The sequence below is a fragment of the Staurois parvus genome, unplaced genomic scaffold (assembly GCF_062004578.1).
Source record: "Staurois parvus isolate SC_StPar_1 unplaced genomic scaffold, SC_StPar_1.0 ptg000054l, whole genome shotgun sequence".
In the NCBI taxonomy this organism is placed as follows: domain Eukaryota; kingdom Metazoa; phylum Chordata; class Amphibia; order Anura; family Ranidae; genus Staurois; species Staurois parvus.
The window spans coordinates 2,771,400-2,795,089 of NW_028317850.1; the positions used below are offsets into that span (position 1 = coordinate 2,771,400).

Below are 23,690 nucleotides of genomic sequence, written 5' to 3' on the forward strand. Positions count from 1 at the left end.
AGAAAAAAATGCAAATTACACTAGCCACAGACAATGTCCTCTACTGCTTCTAGATTCCCTAGTGTCTACAGCTGCCACCTGTCTGGGGATCAATAAGAAGCAAGAAAAGATATCTAGAACAAAAGATATACCTGAGAACAGTTCAGCTCATCTTTACAAATGATGTTACACATAATAAGGACAGGATTGACATGTCTTTCTGCTATCAGCACTGTTCAAACAGACAATGAATGGAAGGGTTGTTCATATTCCACACATCTGGCAGCATAACCACCCATCCAGTTACAAAAATACTTAAGTCAAATATAAATAATGAGTAATAAGTAGCAATGCTAACAAGTAATCTGCACAGGCAAATACAATGGTCGGGTTAATGCCAAGCATCTGATGTATTGGTCTCTGGAGAATTCCTTTGCATTTTCCGCTCATTGTGATTACAGAACAATCTGAACTCAAACTGACAAGATTTCGGCCAACAGTAAAATGTCGTCACTTGTTGGAAACTAAAACACATTTCACATGAGAGTATGGCTAGGCAAGAAAACACCTCCTGAGCTTTGGCTCATTGGAATTTCTGCACCCACCCCTCCTCTATCCCTATCAAGCAGGAAGGAGTGGATGACCCTGATTTAAGGGAGTATTCTAGAGTTGGGAACAATCCTGCCTTTAATTTTTGGGGGGTGCCAATACATCTGAGCAGTAATGTTTTTTTCCCCCCTCCTGATCTGTGACATTAAGAAGCTCAATACTGATATGCGAAGAAGGTATGAGGTTCTTTTTTTTCCCCTTCAGTGTCTTCAAGTTGTGGGTATGGTGAGCTTGGACTTCTTCAAAGAGTCTGGGGAAGACCATAGGAAGGGTTAAAGCATTTGTTCACCTTCTCAGAAAAAACACCTCACACCCTCACCACCCCTTGGTTCCCACTACACTTATGTGGGTGATCCAGTTTCAGCATCCATGCAGCCGAATGAAGTGGTCCTGGACTATGAAAATTGCACTGTTCTTCCCTAGGGATTGAATAAGAACGAATAAGAGCAGTACTGTTTGGTCAGCAGTGTCCTACTAAAAAATACTGTATTAAGGATGTGGTACCATTAATCACAAAAAATGGGCAGTTGTAAGTGTAATTACCATGTTTTCCACAAGTCATTTGCTAACTAGATTTCTGTGAATCCGCACTCAAACATGATTTATATCCATTGGAATCATAATGTAGCACTCCTTTGTCAATGGATCTCCAGATGTCACATGACTATAGCAGGATTGGCAAATTACAGCTTGTGCTCCCTGCCATCTGAAACCATTGTAAATAGCATCCTAATGTGTTCTCATGACATTGTACATTTATGAAATGATGGTATGCTGATTATCAGTGCCAAACACCCACCAGCCTGGGTTTTCAACATGAAAAACTTCTCCCTAACTCCAAACCTTATTGAGACATGGTCACCTTGTCCATGTAAAGCAAAGTGACATTTTCTCTGCAAAGTCCTCCTGACTCCCTTATACCCACCTTACCAATAATCCCTCCAACACAGTACAGGAATATCTTATTATGAGATTTGAGATCCCCAGCATTTCCAGGATCTCAAAGGAAGGACCGCAATGTCACCATGGCCTTGGTACCATGGGAGGAAGTTGGGTGTAAAGTAGGTATCATTTTTAAAGTAGGGCTGTCTGATAAAACTACAGGAGCTGCCACCACTGCAGAGGCCACGCTGTCATGGACCAAACCCTTAGGCTGTGTGTGAACAGTAAAGAAGTACTGTGATGACCTCTTCTCTCTGTCACCCTGCTCTCTCCTCCTATTAGCATGCTCCTTCTCAGCACATAAGCTAATTGGTTCCTTTGGCTGCTTATTCTTGTCATAGTCTTCTGTTCAGGGACTTCAAGAGGCTGATAGCAAGTCAAATTCCACTGCTTTTATTTTTAATACAGTTATTGGTGTATTAATGAGTACAGAATATCTTTAATATCTGCCTAGACTTCAGATTTAGGATTAGCCCAACCTGTTGGCTGATATTCATATATATTAATTATTTTTTAAAAATGCTGTTTCTAACTTCTGAACAAACCATACCATCACACACAATCATCATGCATCCCTTTACCATCCAGCCCTTAGTTCTCATCATTGAAACCAAATGATATCTTAAAATAGAACTTCAAACAAAATCTAACTAGTCTTAAAAATTCTTCCTCCCCTTCCTAACACCTAGGCTGATTAACCAGTGTGAGAAAGATCTATATACCTAACTATTTTCAGCTTTCTCCGGTCATGTGCTCTAGGCCCCCTATATCAGCCAGTAGCAGCTAGTGATAAACAACTGGGAATGGAGAGGTTACGTCAGTCAAAGCACCTATGAACCATTCATTGTCAACGCTCCCTCTTCTCCCCTGCACCTGTGCTGACTGACACAGGGGAGCTAGATCATGGGACTGGACTGGAGCAGGGCTTAAAATAGGCAAGTATATAATATATATCTTTCTGACACAGGTTAGTCAGCATAGGTTAGTATGGGGAAGGGAGCTTTTATAAGACTAGTTAGATTCATTTTGGCATTCTATATTTGCCATGAAGGCTGGTATGTAACAAATCCGGAAGAATGACAAGAATAAAGGGCTCTTTAAAGTGCCGGTGAAGCTCATGCGGTCAGCCATTTCCATATCTCTGTCCCATTGAATCTTGAATATAGCACTTGACCATTGGAGGAAATAAGTGCCTGGCATCCTAAATTGCCTGCTCCTACTATACCACCACCTCCCCATAGAAGCTGCAGTAATTTCCGGGTATAAAGACACACTTCCATCTCTTTGTAACCAAGCAGTCAATCACCAAGCCCAAGTGCCAGGCTGAACTTGTACCTTTTAGAAAGCTGTAAATTCCAAAACAGCAAAACTTTCAAAGTCTTCCAGCAGCGGATGGGGTACTGGGGAAATGCTCCACACATGCGCACTTAAAGGGACTGCTTTTATTTAGAATAGAGTACAGGGTGGTTAAACTGCTTTTTTTGGGGGGGGGGCTGAGAATCACCAGTAAGTGAGAGATCTTTCCAATGTAAGTAATAGTGATGAGCAGGGGCTGACTGACCATTTGGGAACTCGGGCCCGAGGTCAGTAGGAGGCCCCATGAGATGTCCCTGGTACCGTTTTCATAGGCTTTTTTGGGTGTGGTTTGAGTGTGGGTGAGGACACAGGGGCCCCATGGTTCCCTATTGCCCGGGGGCCCCATGAGTTGTCAGTCTGCCCCTGGTGATGAGCTTAGGCTAAGATCTGAACCCATGCCAGGAAACTGCCATCTGCAACTGGGGCATTCCCCAGCCCTCATCTGCATGTATGCAAGGGGTTAGTTTCTTTGCAGGATCACACATGTGGGTTCAGATCTTAATCCGAACATGCCTGATCTCATCACTGATCAGGAATGTCCTCGTTTACAGAGTTGTCACAGGAACAAGTTTTCCCATTGGCAGATATCCCCTCTAGCCGCTGTTCTGATGGCAACTCAAAATTCTGGATTTACCCTCACTTTTATTCCTGGTTACATTGATGATCAGATTTTTTTTTTACTTTAGTTACATTCAAATTCAAAAATGAAAGTACCATTCATCCTCCCCCCAGCCTCTAACAAATTGACCTTTTATTATGCTGTGACAGGTACCCGCTCCCACTTCCTCAATACTCACCCAGCCAAGAATGACGTCCACTTGGCCCGACCACTTCCCACCTCCCCCACCTGCCCACAGTCTCCAGGGACATATCACACATCCAGGGAGCTGCAGGACCTGTCTCATAGGTCTACTGTGCCTCGCAAACACGCAGGAGGCAGTTGGCTGTGACTTCCTCATGTCTCACAAATCCAAGATGGCGACATCAGAGAGTGAAAGCCCAGCCCTGACTGCAGAGAAGACAGAGCTTGGCTCCATGGACTGGTAAAGATGGGTATACACTAGTAGATTTTCAAATAATCGTACAGATTTGTACAGAAATTCTTAATACATTCCATGACTTGATGAATGGTGCTTGACAGCAGTCCAAATTTTCATTGGCTTTTAATATTTTATTTTGGAGTGAATGGACTATATAGAATAAAAACTACTTTTGCTGTTGAAAATTAATTAGTTTAAGAAAAATTTTCCATCCTGCTCCTTCAAATTTTCTCATCAGAGAAAAAAAGGTCGACTTGAACAATTAGAAAATTATCATACATCTGGGACATTTTTTTCAACTCTCTCTGGCAGCAGCATTTTGTCCAAAAAAAAACACCTGGCGCTTGTAAAAGTGTGTAACACGTTTAGCCATGTTCACACGTGTTTACCCAAGCCAAGGGTTTGCCCATTAATTCATTTCAATGATTTATTCTGGCCATTGAAATAAATTAATGCTCAAGAGCTTAACGCGCATTTAGACACGTTTACATACATCAAGCGTTTTTTCTGCCAAAACTCTGCTGCTCTTGGACACACTGGCAGTGGTGTTTTTTTCTTGCTTCTAAAAGTTTGTGTGTGCATTGACACATAGGATAACTTCCAGGGGAGTTTATAGAAGGAAAAAAAAAGAAAACCGCCAGGCGCCCCTAAGAGCAGTTGTAAAAATATCCAGTGTGCATGAGGATGTACACGTAACTCCACTGTCATGGAAAAATACAGCAAATAAAAAAAATAATAATTAATTTACAATTGCTACACAAATCATAATGTAATGTTATTTAAAATTCCCTTTCAATCTGCAGCACTGTAATTTTCTGTAACATTAAATGCCATATAGCAACCTGGAAGCATTTCCTTACACAGCTGATGTAGAGAACTTCCCCAGAAATGTCATTTCCTGCTTGTGTGATTGGCTCACAGATTTTCCCAGAAGTCTACACCAAGATACAAGCCAGATTTTAGGTATCTCCTGCAACAAAAATGTCAGTTTTGGTGAGATACTCCCTAAGGGTTAAACACTTCTAAAGGGATTTAGAAACTGGAACTTTCATCATTATAAGTCTGCAAGTGCATCAGCTGATTACTAACAAGAAAGTCACCTCCATTCAGATTCACTCTGCACATTTGCCATTTTAACAATCTTTTTCTTCGGAGCAGAAACAGGAAGGAATCTGCAACATTTGTTAAAATCAAGAACATTGATCACCCAGAGGGGAATGTTTCTTCTCAGCAAACATGAAGTTACTCTTAAAATTTTTTAAAACCAGAAAGAAATTCCTGTTTGACCTCTACAGCCTTTTTTCATCAGATTGCTGGCCTTTGCAAAAGAAATGAACAAGAATGGCTGGGGCAGAATGGTGCACTGCAACAATATCTAGATAAAAAAAACTGACTCTGACCAGTACAGGCTGAGTTTCCCTTCTGCAGTCTTTCAATTCTTGCTGAAGTCTACCTTTAGGGCTCGTTCACATTTGACTGCTTTTCCAACGCTTGCCAAATGCCCCTATAGTGTTTGACAAGCCTTGGTCTGGCATTTGTGGAGCATTATTAACGCTCCGCAAACGCCGCATGCGCGGTTTAGCGGCGGTTGCTAGGCGTTTGCCAAGCGTTAAAAACGCCCCACAAACGCCTATAATGAAGTTTGAATGGTGTTAACTCTCCGCAAGCGCCCTGCAACCGCGTCGCAACCGCACCGCAAGCTAAGCGTTTGCTGAGCGGCACCATATACTTGAATAGGAGGCTTCAACTCCTTCTGACTCGACCAAAGGCGTCCGTTTTACCGTGACACTATCGCTCCCGTTTGAACAGCACCATGTGCTGCAATGTGTAGAATTTTCGCAGGCGTTTGGGAAACGGTAAAAACGCTTCCCAAACGCTTGTCTGCCGCTTGCTAACAAGGCTAGTGTGAATGTAGCCTTAAGGCGCCATGTACACGGGACACTTCTGAATGATGGAAACTGACTGCTGGAAAACGTAGGTTAAAAAACTTATGTTTAGCTGAGTTTATGAGCGATTGCTTTTAGAAGCTTTTTTTAAAGATAACTTTAGACATTCCAAAATGCCCAGAATGCACTGAAAAACAGTAAAAAATTAACTATTGCAGACATTTTGAGAGAAATAGAGAGAGCAAAAGCAGAGAGAACAGTATTTGTTGAGATTATTGTTTTGGTTTTTTTTGTGGTGTTTGGATGTGTTCCAGCTCATTTCTGTGCAGAAATTATTGCAGCAATGTCTAACATTTTCTTTCATGTGAAACCTCAAAGTATAGTGTACCAGGTCCATTTGAGAACCGGGAAAACGCTTTCCATGCATTTTCGTGATGAAAAAAAGGCTCTGGACAGCATCTGGAAATGGAAGAGTTAAAAGAATTTCCAAATGCAAACACTTAGAAATGCGGTTAGCCGCGTTTACAAGCGTTTCGCGTTTGAAAAGTTGATAAAATCTGCTCCTGAACGCAAGTTTGGTGCGTTCAAAAAAACGACTGTAAACTCAACTGCCTGTAAAATGACATAGTGAACATGGATACATAGGAAAACATTAGGGAGAGTTCGGGGGCTGCAAAAAAAAAAAGCAGAAAAGCTCCTGAACGTGAGTTTATCAGCTGCAGTGTACATGGAGCCTAACTAGTAAGGATGGCAGTCTGAGGACCTGTACCAAAAACAAGTATGAAATTCCCTTCAGGTCCCCTTTCAGAAAACTCTTATGGTCTGTGTATTCTACCTGCACACACAGCTATTGGATGCCTTTGCAGGAAAACAGAAAGCAGATTGTACCTGGGGAAAGTAAATCACTTGACAAGCTCCGGTTTCTTGTTTCCCCAGTCAGCTCTTTGAGTCCAGGAGCCAGGATTTGATGTCATGCACTTTCCTGCCCAGCTGAGAAGGATATGGAAGGCTGGGATATGAGCAATATGCTTCCTGTTTCTGATTGGCAACACTTGTGAAACTTGTTCTACATTGCATTCTGCTAGCCGAAACCACACAAGACAATTAATCTGTTCACTGCAGGAGGAATGAGTGATTCTAGTGCCAACGGGAACTCAAAATAGGAAGTTCTTCTAAATTTATAAAGCTTTTGGCTCATATCACCCATTTTTTGTAACATGAGCCAATCATTAACCCTACAGAACTCGCAGGATTTGGTCCTGCAAGAAATGCCATCCACCTTGCCTATGGTTGCACTATAGGGGGCTAAACCAAACCCTTGGAGCTGTATTTACGTAGTTGATGGTGGTGGGGCCAGAAGGTTCCTTATTAAAGCCCCACTCCAGGGTAATCTTGTACGGCTTATAGTTCTTGATTAAAGCTTGAAGTTATCTCTAGAAGTTTTTTTTTCACCCAAGTGATCAAATTTAAAAAAAAAAAAAAAAACCAAAAAACAGAAGGAAAAATGGAAAGCATGAAAAACCAAGCAAGTGACAACCTACAATACCTACAACTGTAGTTTGGTGACACATTAATAACCTAAACAGCTTCTCTGTTAGAACTAAAAAGATTATTCTACATCTGGCATGCACAGGGACTCCTAATATGTTTTATCTATTGCATATACATCCTAATGATGTACTTGTATGAGAGTGTGGTATGTTTTGCCACAATTTTTTACCTAATTTCATTGTAAACATAAGGGGCTAACACGAGGGGGGAATCTGGAAAGGTTGGGAGCTAGAGCTGCAGAAAGTTGGTGGTACACCCAGCATGAAAATCCTAGGAAGACCAAAGTTATTATAGTTATTAAATGTATTCAAACTATTGCTAAAGCATATCTAAACCCTGAATGGATGACAGCTTGCTAAAGCAATGTATAGCAACCCCATGTCCCACCAATACCTTTAAAAATCCAACTGCATTCAAACTAATTACCCAAGGAAAAAAAAAACAAAAAAAAACTTTGGCCCCAACCTCCAACATTCCCAAGAGGCATGGATTTCTTCACTGTGCCTTTCTGCAGATCTGGAGGAGCGAGACCCTGAAAGACTGCATTCCAGCCCATTTCAAGGGTGCAGTACCCAACTATTCCAGAAGGCAGGATTGAGGCACGGTGTGGTCACCTACATTCTCCTGATGTGTCAGACTGGAATGAGGACAGAGCCGAGGTCAATATTTTTTTCCAGGTGATTTGTATATTTCATTTAGTTAAATATTGTTACCAGGTGGCACCATCAATTTATACAGAGCTTTTACACACACACACATATATATATATATATATATATATATATATATATATATTGTACATTCACATCAGTCCCTGCCCTCAAGGGGTGTACAATCTAAGGTCCCTAACTCAAATTCATACAAACACATACTAGGGCCAATTTTCGGTAGGAGCCAATTAACCTACCAGCATGTATTTAGAGCCTGGGAGGAAACCCACGCAAACACTGGGAGAACATGCAAACACCAGGTAGGTAGTGCCATGGCTGGGATTCGAACCTATGACCCTAGCAAATGGTTTTTAAAGTCATTTGTGTTGCCAGACATGGGACTTCCAAAAAAATGGACCTTCTGTTTGGCATGTAAGGTCCACTTTAAGGCCCCATCCACAGAGGCATAAAAAAAATGCCGCTGTTAGAGGCATCTGGCATTTTTTTTATGCCCCTGAAAGCAGCTCTATGTATATTTAATGTGCATATGCAAGTTGTGTCATATACAGGCATATTTTAGAGAAGCGTTAATGGGCATAAAAAAAATGTAAATTATGCATGTACATGCATAAAAGCGCCTAAACGTGGCAGATACACATCAATTGATTCTAATGGTTAGAATAAATTAAAGGATAATTAAAAAAAAAATACATGTACATCTTTTTTGCTGGTAAAAAAATGTGCAATTATTATTTTTTTTTTTTACTTGGAGCCTAGAAAGCATTGCACCTGCGATCAGTAGATTGCAGTGCAATGCAGGACTCCTGCAGACTTGTCAATGTGTCTGTCTGCATGCACATTGTACCGGCAGGCAGATACACACAGAAAGGAAGAGAGAATGAACTACCACAGCACTCAATAGCATCGTGGTACTTCATTGATCCCCGGTTCACATATATGCGGCCATGCGGGCCGCGTTTTGCACGGGCACGAGAGCCCATTCATTTGAATGAACTCCGTGACACGCAGGGAAGAAGTCCCTGCACGTCTTTGGAAAACGCAGCCCGCACGGGAACCTTGGTTCCCAGTACGGTTGCGTTTTCCATTGCGGGTGGTGTGCCATTATAACTAATTTCATAATTTCTAATTATAACTAATGGCACCCACCAGCAGGTCCGCATTTCTCTGTGCGGGTGGTGCGGCTGCACGGATTTTCGTGCGGATCCGCAGCGGCACCACCCGCACAGATATGCACCTAGGGTGAGAACTATAATCCGACAGCTGCAAAGGCTGTTGGTACTTGTAGTTTCCTATTCACAGAAATCTGTGAATTAATGATGCAGCCGGAGCTCCCCACGGCCACATTTTTTTTGTTTTTAATTATTGACAGCAAGCACGGGGAGAAGATCCACCATTTGCTGTCAATAGAGCCCTCAGAGCAGGCAGCGGCTGCAGGAGTGGGAACATGTTACATGGTCCTCCCTAAAAATGGGTGGACCATGTAACATGTTCCTAAAGGTAAACCTACCCTTTAAAGTGAAATTCCAATCAATACCCATTACCCACCCCCATTTAAAGCTAACCCTGCAAAGAAAAGATTGCTATGCTTGCCTATACTGAAGCTGCTCTGATCCAGTCCCAGGATGAGCTGTCAGCAGTGGCATCTTTGTGCAGGAGGGGCAGCCAACAAGGAATGCCCCATAATCAGTCTATGGGTAATGTCATATTATTTATTTCAGGTACTTATATAGCGCCATCAATTTACACAGCGCTTTACATATATATTGTACATTCACATCAGTCCCTAACCCTCAAGGGGTATACAATCTAAGGTCCCTAACTCACATTCATACATATACATACTAGGGCCAATTTAGACAGGATCCAATTAACCTACCAGCATGTCTTTGGAGTGTGGGAGGCAACCGGAGTACCTGGAGGAAACCCACGCAGGCACAGGGAGAACATGCAAACTCCAGGCAGGAGGTGCCATGGCTGGGATTTGAACCAACGACGCTAGTACTGCCAGGTGGAAGTGCTAACCATTTAGCCACTGTGCTGCCCATCCCAGGTATTTCCCAGCTGTTATCGCCTTTCTCTCCTGCACAGAAGCCGCTGCTGGAGACCGGACCAGAGCGACTTCAGTATAGGTAAGTACAGATATTTTTTCTTTACAGGGTTAGATAGATTAGCTTTAGAATGGGGGTGGGAGTAGGTTTAGCCCTGGTTCATACTGACTGCAACTTTGAAATTTCACTACTTCACTTCCGATTTCACTGCAGCTTGCAACTTTGTTAAAAACAGAAGTCAATACAAGTTGCAATGAAATCAGAAAAAAGTAGTGCAGAAACTATTTCTGAAATCGTGTTACTTCAAATCGCACTGATTGAGACAGTGCCATAGAAATACATTCGATGCAACTTCAGGTATGATTTGTAAATCTCATGTCGCATCTGAAGTCGCAGTGATGTGAACCAGGGCTGAGTGTTAGGGAAGGACTGGAATTCCAATTTAATATTCTAGCGAGGAGAATGAGTTTACTCTCATATGCATCTAAACGCAGTACGCTCGTAAACGCGCTTATAAACACAACTCGTGAGCAATTGTTTTGGCCAAGTTCTGGCAAGGAAAAAAATGCAGCATATTTTTCATACACCCGCGTGCATGAGGCCGAATTATCCAAACGTGAGAAAAACAAATTCCTGTTTACTCCTGGATAATTGAAGTGAAAATGTACACAATTTATTCTATTTAGTAAATCAGCCATATGAGTATTAGAATCTGTTGTGGGATTCCTGTATCTTTTAGGGCTGTAAAACACACATTTTCATAGCAAAAGGAAATAATGAAAAATATTCAGTCAAGGTCTCCGAGCGCTGACCTTTCTTTTTCTTTTCAAAGAAAGAATGTCTCAGTGTGTAAATTCAAGGGCTGGAACAATGACACTGACTTTGAACTGGGAGACCTAACCCTAGAATCAAGAAATCCTAAGCATGCGTTCATGTTGGGTCTTACAGAGAATATAGCAAGCAGAAATGGTTAGCAGTAAAGGAGAAAATAAAAATGCTTAAAAAAAACAAAAACAAAAAAAATTCCCCTCTGGGTGATCAATGTCCATTGATTTTAATAAACTTTGTTGCAGATTCCTACATTTTGTTATCATGAAGAAATAACTGTTTGTCTGTCTGTGTCCATGTAAAAAGTGAATCTGAATGGGAGTGGTTTTATAATTATCATCTGCTCTCTAGTTCCCGTGTCACCTCTTCCCATGCTCGCCTCCAGGACTTCTCCCAAGCTTCTCCCATCCTATGGAACTCCCTACCCCAATCTGTCCAGCTGTCTCCTAATATGATCACCTTTATACGATCCCTGAAAACCTCTCTTTAAAGAAGTCTATCCTGCTTCTACCTAGTAAACCGCCATTTATTTCCTCCATCAGCTCATTCCCCCACAGCTATTACCTTTTGTATCACACAACCCTTCCTCCTAGATTGTAAGCTCTAGCGAGCTGGGCCCTCTGTTTCCTCTTGTACCAAATTGTATTGTAACTGTAATGTCTACCTTCATTTTGTAAAGGGCTGCACAAACGGTTGGCGCTATATAAATCCTGTATAATAATAATCAATCAGCTGCTGTGCCTGCACGGCTCCAATGAAGAAATTGGCAGGGTCTGCATCCCTTTAGACATGATTTTACTTTAGGATTATCTCACCAGAAATGACAGTTTTGTTGCAGGGGATGCCAAAGATCTGATTTGTATCTTAGTGCAGACTTCTGCAAAAATCAGTGAGCCAATCACACAAGCAGGAAACAACATTTTCAGGGAGCATTCTGTGTACACCATCTGTGTACAGAACACCTCCAGGTATCCATACTGCAGTTTACAGAAAATTACAGCACTGCAGATTGTAAAGGAAAGGAAATGTTTAATTACAATATGACTTGAGTTGCAATTGCATATGCTATATTTTTTTTTTCATTTGCCATTTTTTTGTCCTACGAACGTGGAATTACCGTTTAAAGATAACCAACCAGAGGGTAAATCAAAGCTATGCTGTACATTATACAAAAGAAGAATATCCAGTATGATATTACTGTAATAGTAGGTAATACATGGGTGTATGTGTACATATAATATAATTACACAAAGTATTATAGTGATCCAGACTCAACACAGTTCAAGTTTTTATGACCCATACAAATGGGAAGGTTGCAATTTATCTCTAAGGAATCCAAGATGTCACTGAGGCATGAAGGATTATGTAATGACATCCCCAGTTCTCAGAAATTGTAAAGGAGCTAAACATTTAAGATCTACTATCCTGATCCTTGACACTCTGCAAATGTCATCCTGAACCCTAGATTGCCACTGTAGGCCACGCATCCCAACACTTCAATGGCACCATTTGTTTCCTGGGCCAGTAGTGAAGATCGTTTAGTCTGGGTTCACACTGATGCGGTGTGGAATCCGTAGGCATTTTCTGTGCGAATTCTGCACCGCATCAGAATCGCACCCCGTTCATGCGAACTGCTGTGGGTGTGTATGTTAACAACGCAAAACGTGGTTCGATGTGCAGAATCGGATCACATAGGTGTGAATACCCATGCGATCTAATTCTAGTGCGGACCAAAAAAAGGGTCCTGCACCTTTTGTGGTGCGGGTGCGGTGCACATAATGTATGGCTCCAATCACACGACACACAAATTACATGTGATTTTCACAGGAATGCGGTGCGGTTCCTCTGCGAATCACATGCGATTTACCGCACCGCATATGTGTGAACCCAGGATGAAGGATGACAGCCTAGGATCTTGCATCTTTTCAAACAGCTCATCAATGGCAGCTTCCATATCTATTCTCACACTTGAGGATGGATGAGGAGTTCTTCTTGAAGAACATGTCATGAGTGGAATACAAAGACTGTTATTGACAACCTCCTCCTGAAAGTTGCCTGATTACACCTGGTTGTTCTGACTGGGATTCACTTTGCAAGGGAATTTTCACTTAAACCGGCCACTCACTAGCAGAATTTTGTCAGAAATGTTTTGTTCTAAGAACAATTATTATTATCATTATTATACAGTATTTATATAGCGCCAAAAAGTTTGCTCAGCGCTGTACATTATAGTGGGGGACAGTACATGAGACAATACAATACACGAGGGGTTCGAGGGCCCTGCTCTTTGGAGCTTACAATCAAAGTGTTAGTGGGGTCAAATCAATATTCATTTTGACCGGAGTGAAGAAAAAATTAGAAGGCGCAGGGTGGAGATTTTACAGATTTCTAACAGTGTTGGAAAGTGAATTTTCAACAGGTTCACTACACTAAAGGAACATTTCCTTCCAAAATGAAATGTCCCTTGCAAAGGAGAACAACCTATTTTTCTTCAGTAAATCAAGTGACTCAAAAGTACTGAAGCCAAGAAGTCATTAGGACAGCCAAGGAACTAGCATTTTAAAAGGGAGGTCTGCAATGGCATTCCCTGTATGTCTCTGGGGGGTTTTTAAGTAGGGTATTTTAACATATTACTGCCATCAATAATAAGTTTAAAGCAAAATTCCAACCAAAAAAAGATAAATGGTACATTGCATGTACAGTTCAGTGCACATTTTTGGCATGCCTTGGTTCCAGGATGAATTAACTTGAGACTGCATGGGAGGAGACTAAGGCCTTAGGCCGAAGATGCAAAACCTGAAAGAAGACCAGACGAAGATTACTCCGGAGACGGAGCTCACAGACATCAACCCATTGAAGGAGACGCAAGTATGTGTGGACATCAGTTCTGTTTTAGGGTACTTTATACACAGCAATGTATACAGCTGTTTGAGCAACCGTCCCTTTGCAGAAATCATATGATCAAGGTTTCATTGCTGGTCACCTTAATGGCTGCCAGAAGTAGTCCAGAGCTCTTCTTTCTCTTGCACATTAAAGCAAAAGTGGAAGCTCCACTTTTCTGCCTCCTTCCCCCCTCTGCTGCCACATTTGGCCCCTTTTGGGGGGGGAGTAGGTACCTAGTTTTGACATGTACCCACTCCCACTTGCGGCTGAGTTTGCCGTGGCGAACTAAGCCGGAAGTTCGGCACCCTCCGCAGCCCTCTGGGACACTTCCAAGGTCCCAGGGAACTACAACCCATTCACAAAGTACATCGCGCATGCTCAGTAGGAAGCCGGTGGTGAGGACAAAAGGCTTCACTGCCGGTTTCCCTAGTCAAGATGGCGGCGTCAGCACTCGACAGCCAATTGAAGAATTGGCTCGGAGTGAAGACACCGCTGGGTGCATGGACAGGTAAGTGCCCTACTATTGAAAGTCAGCAGCCACAGTATTTGGACTTTTAATTTTTGTATTTTGGATGTGGCGGGGGCCAGAACTCCGCTTTAAAGTTCTTCACAACCTGTTCTGCAACTTCAGAGCAGTTAAGCTAGATATTTGAAAATGTTTTACTATTATACTAAAGCTGCCCATACACCGTTAGATTTTCAAACGTTCATATAGAAATTCTGAACAATTAGAACATTCCTTCTTTCCATCATGGAGCCGAAAATGAATCCAGACCTACTATCTGGATGGAAAAGGAGACGTATTAAACAGGTTTCACTACAGTATATGTTCAATGTTTTCCAAACGAAAACTACATTTGCAGTAAGAATTTCACCACTAGAATTTTCCAATCACTATGGTCAAACACAAAATGTTGATTTCACCCCACTAACCAATAAAGAATTGAACAAACGTGTCAAAAATGAACAACTTTGAACACAATTCTACAGGTGTATGTCCAGCTTTAGAATATAGGTTCTATTAAAGTCAGAGGATATTATTTGTTGGGAATAATTTACTATACATCCCATATTATATATTCATAACTAATAGGAGTCGTTAACAACGACTCAACCAAGCATCTCTCCACCTAAATAATGACACAGCTACAAGTGTGCATTCTCAATTATATAATAGGAAGGTTCCATATCATACATGATCACAGATCACACCCAGTCTCCACCCCAGGAATCAACTCATTCATGACACAGGAGGGGGGAATTCAGAGGTGCCCAAAGTTCAGGAATGCCAGGAATGTCATTGGGAAGCTCTGTACCATCCCCTCCCCCATGGATAATGGCTATTGTCTAGAGATGCCACTATTAACTATGTCACTGCATTGTATTCAGCAGTCTACACCATTCCTAGTCCAACCAAAACAAGAGCAGAGCATGAGAGTTAACGGCTAAACCTACCAGATTCCTGACCGGTTTCAGATGGAAGTAGTTTATGATGATACTTATTTGGGTTTCCAGGCAGTCCTTGTATTGTACTGTATTAGATGAATAGCTGGACGGCTAACAACAACAACTGTAAAAAAGGTGCATCCAATAATCCAAAAAAGAATCCCAGAATTAAAAATGTTTTATATAGCTGAAAAAAAAAACATAGGCTGGCCATAGATGGATCAAAAATTCAGCTGAACCGGTTGGAAATTTTTCTCGATCAGCCACTGTAGCCGCTGATCACTGTATTCTGACAGCAGAGCATCACCAATGTCAGAATACAATGAGGGTGATTTACAAAAACTGGAGAGTGCAAAATCAGGTGCATAGAAACCAGGAAATTTCCAGGAAACCTGGAAATGTAGTGCTCTCCCAGGAGCACTAAATTTACAGGAGGGATGCAGTGCTACTAAAAGGCCCTGTGTGCAAGGGCCTTACATAGTTAGTCTAGTTGAAAAAAGACACGTATCCATCTAGTTCAAGCATTAAAAAGAGGGGGGGGGAATGATACAATCCTATATACACAATCCTACACTCACAGTTGATCCAGAAGAAGGCAACCCCCCCCCCCCCCCCAGCAAAAGCATGATCCAATTTGCTCCAGCAGGGGAAAAGATCCCCAGAGAGGTAAACGAATATTCCCTGGATCAACTTTACCTATAAATGTTAGTATCCAGTTATATTCTGTGTATCTAGGAAATAATCCAGGACTTTCTTAAAAAAAACACTGAGCTGGCCAGAACCAACTCTTAGGGGACTCTAGTCCACATTTTCACAGCTCTTACTGTGAAGAAACCTTTCCATATTTGGAGATTACATTTCTTTTCCTCCAGATGTAAAGAGTGCCCCCTTGTCCTCTGTGATGACCTCAGGGTGAATAACTCTACACCAAGTTCACTATATGAACCACTGATGTATTTATACATGTTGATCATATCCCCCCTTAATCTCCTCTTCTCAAGAGAGACTAAATTCAGTTCCTCTAATCTTTCCTCATAGCTAAACTCCTCCATGCCTCTTATTATGCCTTACATTATAACATTTTTAAAATATAGGATAGAGTTAACCAGGGGCGGACTGACCATTTGGAAACTCAGGCACTGCCCAAGGGCCCGGGGTCAGTAGGGGGCCCCATGAGATGCCCCTGGTACCTTTTTCATAGGCTTTTTTGAGTTGGGCAAGGACACAGGGGCCCCATGATTCCCTATTGCCCGGGGGCCCCATGAGTTGTCAGTCTGTCCCTGGAGTTAACATATCCCACCTATACCACTGTGCGGGGATGGTATCTGTACATTGTCAAATAAAAGGGATGCTAGGACTTGTAGTTCCCCTCCAACTAGCCACTCTGCCTACTGCTGCAGCTGTTCCCAACTACAGAATGATATATGTGGAGAGGGAGCAGAGGGCACACATTCCGTACACAGGGCCATGTGTTTCCTTTCTGAAATCTTCAGGAGGTGTTGCTTTTAAACAGTCACACCAGAGAGAAGTATATAAATTGTATACACTGATGGCTTCCATACATGACAAAAGGCTCCATTCACAAGGCCAACACACCAAGACAAAGACTTAATTAAAAAAAAAAAGTGACAGTTTTCAGCTAAAGGTCCATTCACACTGCAATGTGTGCAGGTAAACACACATGTATTGGCATGCTGCACTGCATTGCAGCATGTGCTGCATTGTGCTGTTACACTTTTTTTTTCTTTTTAACTTCATTAAACTTTAGGCTCATTCAGATGGGAACTGCACAGAGACAGCTGCATGTAGCCACATGGATCTGAACACAGACAACGCACAAAGTTTGACATGTGGATACGTCCGTGCAACCGCTGCGCCTGCATTCACCTCTATAAGCTGTCCGCACACAGCCTAGGGCAGATCCAGATGCAAGAACACAGGCAGCCTGCACACATGATGGGTGTCAGCATTCGTCTGAAGGCCATGTCATGGTGTGGAAAACCTGCGATCTGTGCCCTTTCCTGCACCGCGGTTAGAATGCATTGCTCTTGTGATCTGCAGAGGGTGTTAACATAACCACACTCCAAATGCAGGCCACAAGAGCAGTGCGTTTTCCCACACTGGATCACATGGTACAGTGGTACCATGCAGTCCCGTTGCTGTGCGTTTTATAAAGTAGTGCATGCACACTTTTGGTGAGATCTCAGGTCATTCAAATGAATTGGCTGAAATTGTACTGCACCCAGATCGCATGTGAATCCCACAAGAGCGCACATGTGCCATTCATGGTGTGAACCGCCCCTGAATGAACACCTAACTTCAACGGACTGCATTCAGGTATGTACAGATATTGCCAGCAACACAATCACTTCTTCATAAAGTCTTTATTAGTACAACACGGACATGATATGATCCATAAAACTGATGCGTTTCGGCCAAAGCCCTCCTCAAAGTCATGCTCTGATCACATCAGATTTTATGGATCACATCATGTCTGTAGTGTACTAATAAAGAATGTTTATAAAGAAGTGATCGTGTTGCCTGCAATATCTGTACATATTCTTCAGTGTGCGTTCCAGCCTGAGCACCAGTCCCCCACTCCCATTTTGCCAATATAGCAGTAGAGATTGGGTGGGTTGCAGGGGCGGACCATTTGGAAACTCAGGCACTGCCTGAGGGCCCAGGGTCAGTAGGGGGCCCCATGAGATGCCCCTGGTACCTTTTTCATAGGCTTTTATGAGTTTGGGCAAGGACACAGGGGCCCCATGATCCCCTATTGCCCAGGGGCCCCATGCGTTGTCAATCCGCCCCTGGTGGATTGTCTGGATTGCATGCATTTAGGTATGTTGCGGTTCACTTATGTGTATTTATATGCATTGTGTCACGCTGCGCTGAAAAATAATAAGACCTGTTCTACTTTTTTTCAGCGCATCTGCACAATACACTGGTGTGAACTGCTCTTATTGAAATGCATTGCTTTTACAATGTATATTGGCTGATCAACGCACGCCAGCACGTCTGGTGTAAATAGAGCCCAAGTCCAATCAGATATGGACATTGCAGTCACATGGCTAAAATAAAGAATCTTATGGTTTTGTTAAAGAAGGAAAGGCTAAATGTTTTCCCCCCCTTTTGGATGAAGTAAAGCTTACCATACACGGATTAAGACTGAGCTGGTTCGAGAGGGACTGAACAAATTTCGATCAGTGTGTGGCTGTCACTGCTTGACAGAAGTCGGTCGTTTGATTGACATCCTGGAAATCTTTTGTTGATCAGTGGCTGCAGCTGCTGATCAGTGTATTCTGACAGTGGCAGCTCCTGCCTTCAGAATACAATGTTTGGGTGGATGGAGGAATGTTTTTTTTTTTCAGCCCTCTGCTGTCCACTTCTAAGGGCTAATACAACTGTCAATGTTTTTGGTGTGTGTGTGTCCCACTGGGGAGATTTCCTTTCACTTCCAGTTTCATAGCCAAAACAAGAAGTGAGAGGAATTCCCTCCAAAGTGAGGCAATCCCTGGTAGTCACCAGATCTAGTGTCCCCATTGGAAGATTTCCCCTCTATTCCTGTTCTGGTGACAACCTAAAATTTAGGATTTTCTCTTTCACTTTCGGTGATAATGGTAAAACAGGACAAATAGGGAGGGTGAATCTTCCTAACAGGAACACAGACAGCAATAAAAACTGACAGCAGTTCTAATCCTTCTCTACTCTTTCCAAAACTTTAACAAAAAGTTTTGCCATTAATTATATTTAAAGCTTTGTGAATGGAGTTTAATATGTTCTACATCAGGCAGTGTTCAGTAACAGTGTGACAGAACTATATAGGAAGAACACTAACGCACGAACACGCAAAACCTGCCAGAAAAAACATCAGCCACAAGGTCGATCGTACCCTGAAGGCAATCTCACTGTGTGCAAACTAGAAGGGATGTAACCAGTGCTGAGTTTTAATAAGAGCAAAAAGGTTGGCTGCCTGGGGCCCCCCCGAGACCTCAGGGGGGCCACATGGGAATGCTAAAGAAAATACCCCACCCTTACAGCATGGTGGCAAATCAATTTCAGCTTTGTACATCTTTTGACTTCAGAAGAAGGTGCAATGTCTGCACAGATGTAATGCACAGAACTACAAGTCAATGCAATGCATAGAATACTAATAATACAAATAATAATAACAACACAAAATAATGATAAACACAATTATAATAATAAATAAAATAATAATAACAAATACAAAAAGTAATAATAATAATATTAAATAAAAAATATATGTTAAGAATATTGACCCTTGTTGTGACCTGTACAGAACAAAACGCAAGTAAAAAAACACAGTAAAACACAAAATAACACAAGGGATTGTTAACAGTTGAAGAGCAGCAAAAACCCTGCAGTTGAGTCCCATTTTTACCACCTACCCTTTAGCTGCAGAGACAGTGGCCTGTGATGTACACAGGACGCAACGTTTTTGCTCCACAGCTGCAGGCAGGAATTATAACCCCTGTCACATTTGACAGGCATAGAGCCCACTGACCCAACGTAAATCAAGTAAATAGGGACCAGTCTGCAAGCGCCCCTCAATTGTATGCGATGCACACGAATGCAGCATGCAAGTGAGGGGTTCAAGGGGTTAAAGGTGGCAGTGAGGAAGAGATACAACACCTCCTCACCACCTGTCAAATGCTTTCTGATCATTCTTCAGAGACCAAAGCAAGTGTGAATGAGCCCTAGAAAAAGTAGTTTTCTGTGCATTCGTTTTTTTGGGGTTTTTTTTTTTTTTTACAAGCCCTTATCCTACTCCTGGTTGTAACTATAATGACTGGACAGTAAGCCCGGGTTCACACTGGATCCGACTTTGAAATCATGCAACTTCACTTGAAGGTGGACAATTTCAAAGTTGCATGTCAGTGCGACTTCAGGTGTGATTTGGCTGACATCTCTGCAACTTCATGCACAGATGTCTACACAAGTCGCCACTGAAATTTCAAAAAGCAGTGCAAGAACTACTTTCAAAATTGTTGAAGTCACACCGATTTGGAATAGTCCCATTGCAAACAATAGAGTACAACTTGTCATACAATTTGAAACTGCCAAATCGCAGGACAAGTCGCATTGGTGTGAACCAGGGCTAAGTTACATTGGGGAAGTTCTATGCAACAAAATGTCTGGCTAATACATTAGAAGAGTAATATCTGGTATATTAGTATCAGCAGCGCTATGTTCACACTAGCAGTTGTCAGTGTCAGGTCCGGCAGGGAGCAGCGGAGATGTGCGTCTTTGCGCTTGTGCGTTTTATGTCCTGCGGTCATCCAGTGCCCAAAAACACAAGTCACAACAAATAGCAGAATTCTTGAAATAACAGGCAGTACAACTGAACTGATCTCACAGGGAGCTGTGATCTGACACTTAGACACCCCCACCCCACCACCACCATAGGGGGGACTACAATTCTCAGCTGGCAGCTCTTGCTGGGAGTCCTAGTTGCAGAACAGCTGCAGCCCTCCAGTTTCCTCCATCCAGGACACAGCCTGCCAACACTTATCAATACTAGCCAGAAAGTCAACACAGGAAACAGACAGCAAGGTCACTGGAAAGTAAATCCAGCAACTAACAAAGTAACAAAGTTTTCTACAAGAATGTAAAGTAAAGTAAACTTCTACTGAATGATTGTCAGCTCTGCAGTCCCCAGAGAAAGTTAACACAAGTGAAGATTCAGCTCTATGAACATATCCCCTAGCCCCCTAGAGTCTAGACAGACAGACAGATCTACCTGTACAGAGCCATCACTTTACAAGGAGGAGGAAAGCTCCATCATTCCCAGATCATACCAGTACACAGGTGCTGAACTCCAGAGAGTAAACAGGTGTGTAGGAAGACACAAGGAAACCACACTCCTTACCTTTCCTGGTCTGTCCCTCTGCTGACAACTGATTACCATATTATCCCAAACTCAGCTCAGCTCTCCTCTCCACCCCTACAAGGTGACCACCCCTTCCTTCTATTGTTACAGCAAGGGGAGTCAGCGCACCTCTGCCATCTACTGGGTGAACTGCAGATCTTCACCAGCATGGCAAGCCCAATGATTTACTACAGAGCAGAGATTTACTACGCAGAGTAGAGATTTACTACACAGAGCAATGATTTATAATAAAGATCAGTGATATACAACAGAGAGCAGTGATTTCCTACAGAGAGCAACTATTTAATATAAAGAGCAGTCATTTACTACAGAGAGCAGAGATTTGCTACACAGAGCAGATATTTACTACACAGAGCAATGATTTATAATAGAGATCAGTGACTTACAACAGAGAGCAGTGATTTCCTACAGAGAACAGTGATTTATTATACAGATGAGTGATTTCCTATAGCGAGCAACTATTTAATATACAGAACGGTCATTTACTACAGAGAGCAGAGATTTACTACAGAGAGCAGAGATTTACTACACAGAGCAATGATTTATAATAGAGACCAGTAATTTAGAACAGAGAGCAGTGATTTTCTACAGAGAGCAACTATTTAATATAAAGAGCAGTCATTTACTACAGAGCAGGGGCGGACTGACCATATGGAAACTCAGGCACTGCCCGAGGGCCCGGGGTCAGTAGGGGGCCCCATGAGATGCCCCTGGTACCTTTTTCATAGGCTTTTTTGAGTTTGGGCAAAGACACAGGGGCCCCATGATCCCCTATTGCCTGGGGGCCCCATGAGTTGTCAGTCCGCCCCTGCTACAGAGAGCAGAGACTTACTACACAGAACAATGATTTATAAGAGAGACCAGTAATTTACAATAGAGAGCAGTGATTTCCTGCAGAGAGCAATGATGCATTATATAGATGCGTTATTTTCTACAGAGAGCAACTATTTAATATAAAGAGCAGTTATTTACTACAAAGAGCAGAGATTTACTACACAGAGCAATGATATATAATAGAGATCAGTTATTTACAACAGAGAGCAGTGATTTCCTACAGAGAGCAATGATTTATTATACGGATGAGTGATTTCCTATAGCGAGCAACTATTTAATATACAGAACGGTGATTTACTACAGAGAGCAGAGATTTACTACAGAGAGCAGAGATTTACTACATGGAGCAATGATTTATAATAGAGACCAGTAATTTACAACAGAGAGCAGTGATTTTCTACAGAGAGCAACTATTTAATATAAAGAGCAGTCATTTACTACAGAGAGCAGAGATTTACTACACGGAGCAATGATTTATAATAGAGACCAGTAATTTACAACAGACAGCAGTGATTTCCTACAGAGAGCAACGATGTATTATAAGGATGAGTGATTTCCTACAGAGAGTAATTATGTATTATACAGAGCAGAGATGTACTACACAGAGCAATGATTTATTATTATTATTATTATTATACAGTATTTATATAGCACCGACGGTCTGCTCAGCACTGTACATTATTATGGGAGACAGTACACGAGACAGTACAGTAACAATACAATACAATACAATACACGAGGGGTTCGAAGGCCCTGCTCCTTGGAGTTTACAATCTAGGAGGGAGGGGAGAGTGGTACAGTTGGAAATAGCTGTGGGGGATGGAGTGGTGGGAAGAGTGGAGGAGATCAGCAAATTAGGTGAGGGCGGGGTAAGCTTCTCTGAAGAGATGGGTTTTCAGGGTATGCCTGAAGGTGAGGAGGGAAGGTGACAGTCTGATGGATTGGGGTAGGGAGTTCCAGAGGATGGGGGAAGCCCTGGAGAACTCCTGGAGACGGGCATGGGAGGAGGAGACCAGGGAACTGGAGTGAAGGAGGTCTTGTGAGGAGCGGAGAGTGCGCTTTGGGTGGTAGATGGATATCAGGTCGGTGATGTAGTTTGGGGCAGTGTTATGAACAGCATTGTACGTTAATGTTAATATTTTGAATTTTATGCGTTGGGCAATCGGAAGCCAGTGGAGGGATTGGCAGAGGGGGGTGGCGGATACGGAGCGGTTGGTAAGGTGGATGAGTCTGGCCGCAGAATTCAGGATGGACTGAAGCAGGGATAGCCTGTGTTGGAGTACGCGGCGAGGAGAGAGTTGCAATAGTCAAGTCGGGAGATGATAAGGGAGTTAATGAGTTGCTTTGTAGTTTCTGGGGTTAGGAACGTGCGTATTTTGGAGATGTTGCGGAGGTGGAGTCTGCATGAATTTGTCAGCGATTGGATCTGGGGCTGGAAAGACAGATTGGAGTCTAGAATGACACCTAGTACTCTGGCTTGCGTGGTGGGGCTGATGGTGGCGTTGTTACTCATGATGAAGAGGTCGGGGGGGGGGGGGGCGCGGGCTGGTGGGAAAACTAGGAGCTCGGTTTTGGCAAGGTTTAATTTGAGGAAGTGGAGTCTGATATGTCGTTCAGAAGGCTAGTGATTCGGGCGGAGACTGAAGGAGTGATGCGAGTGGTAGAGAGATAGATTTGAGTGTCATTGGCATAGAGATGGTAGT

General features: G+C 42.5%; 1 protein-coding gene across 2 annotated transcripts in view; it reads right to left on the reverse strand.

Moving 5' to 3' along the window:
• Positions 1 to 21,193, reverse strand: part of CGNL1 (cingulin like 1) — a 136,808-nt gene extending 115,615 nt beyond the window's left edge. Inside the window, exon 1 of one of the 2 annotated variants that reach the window (XM_089667771.1) lies at positions 21,133 to 21,193. The gene's annotated coding sequence lies outside the window, so the exon portion shown is untranslated. The remainder of the gene's footprint in view (positions 1 to 21,132) is intronic. The other variant, XM_089667765.1, reaches the window with a different exon arrangement.
• Positions 21,194 to 23,690: the final 2,497 nt, after the last annotated feature.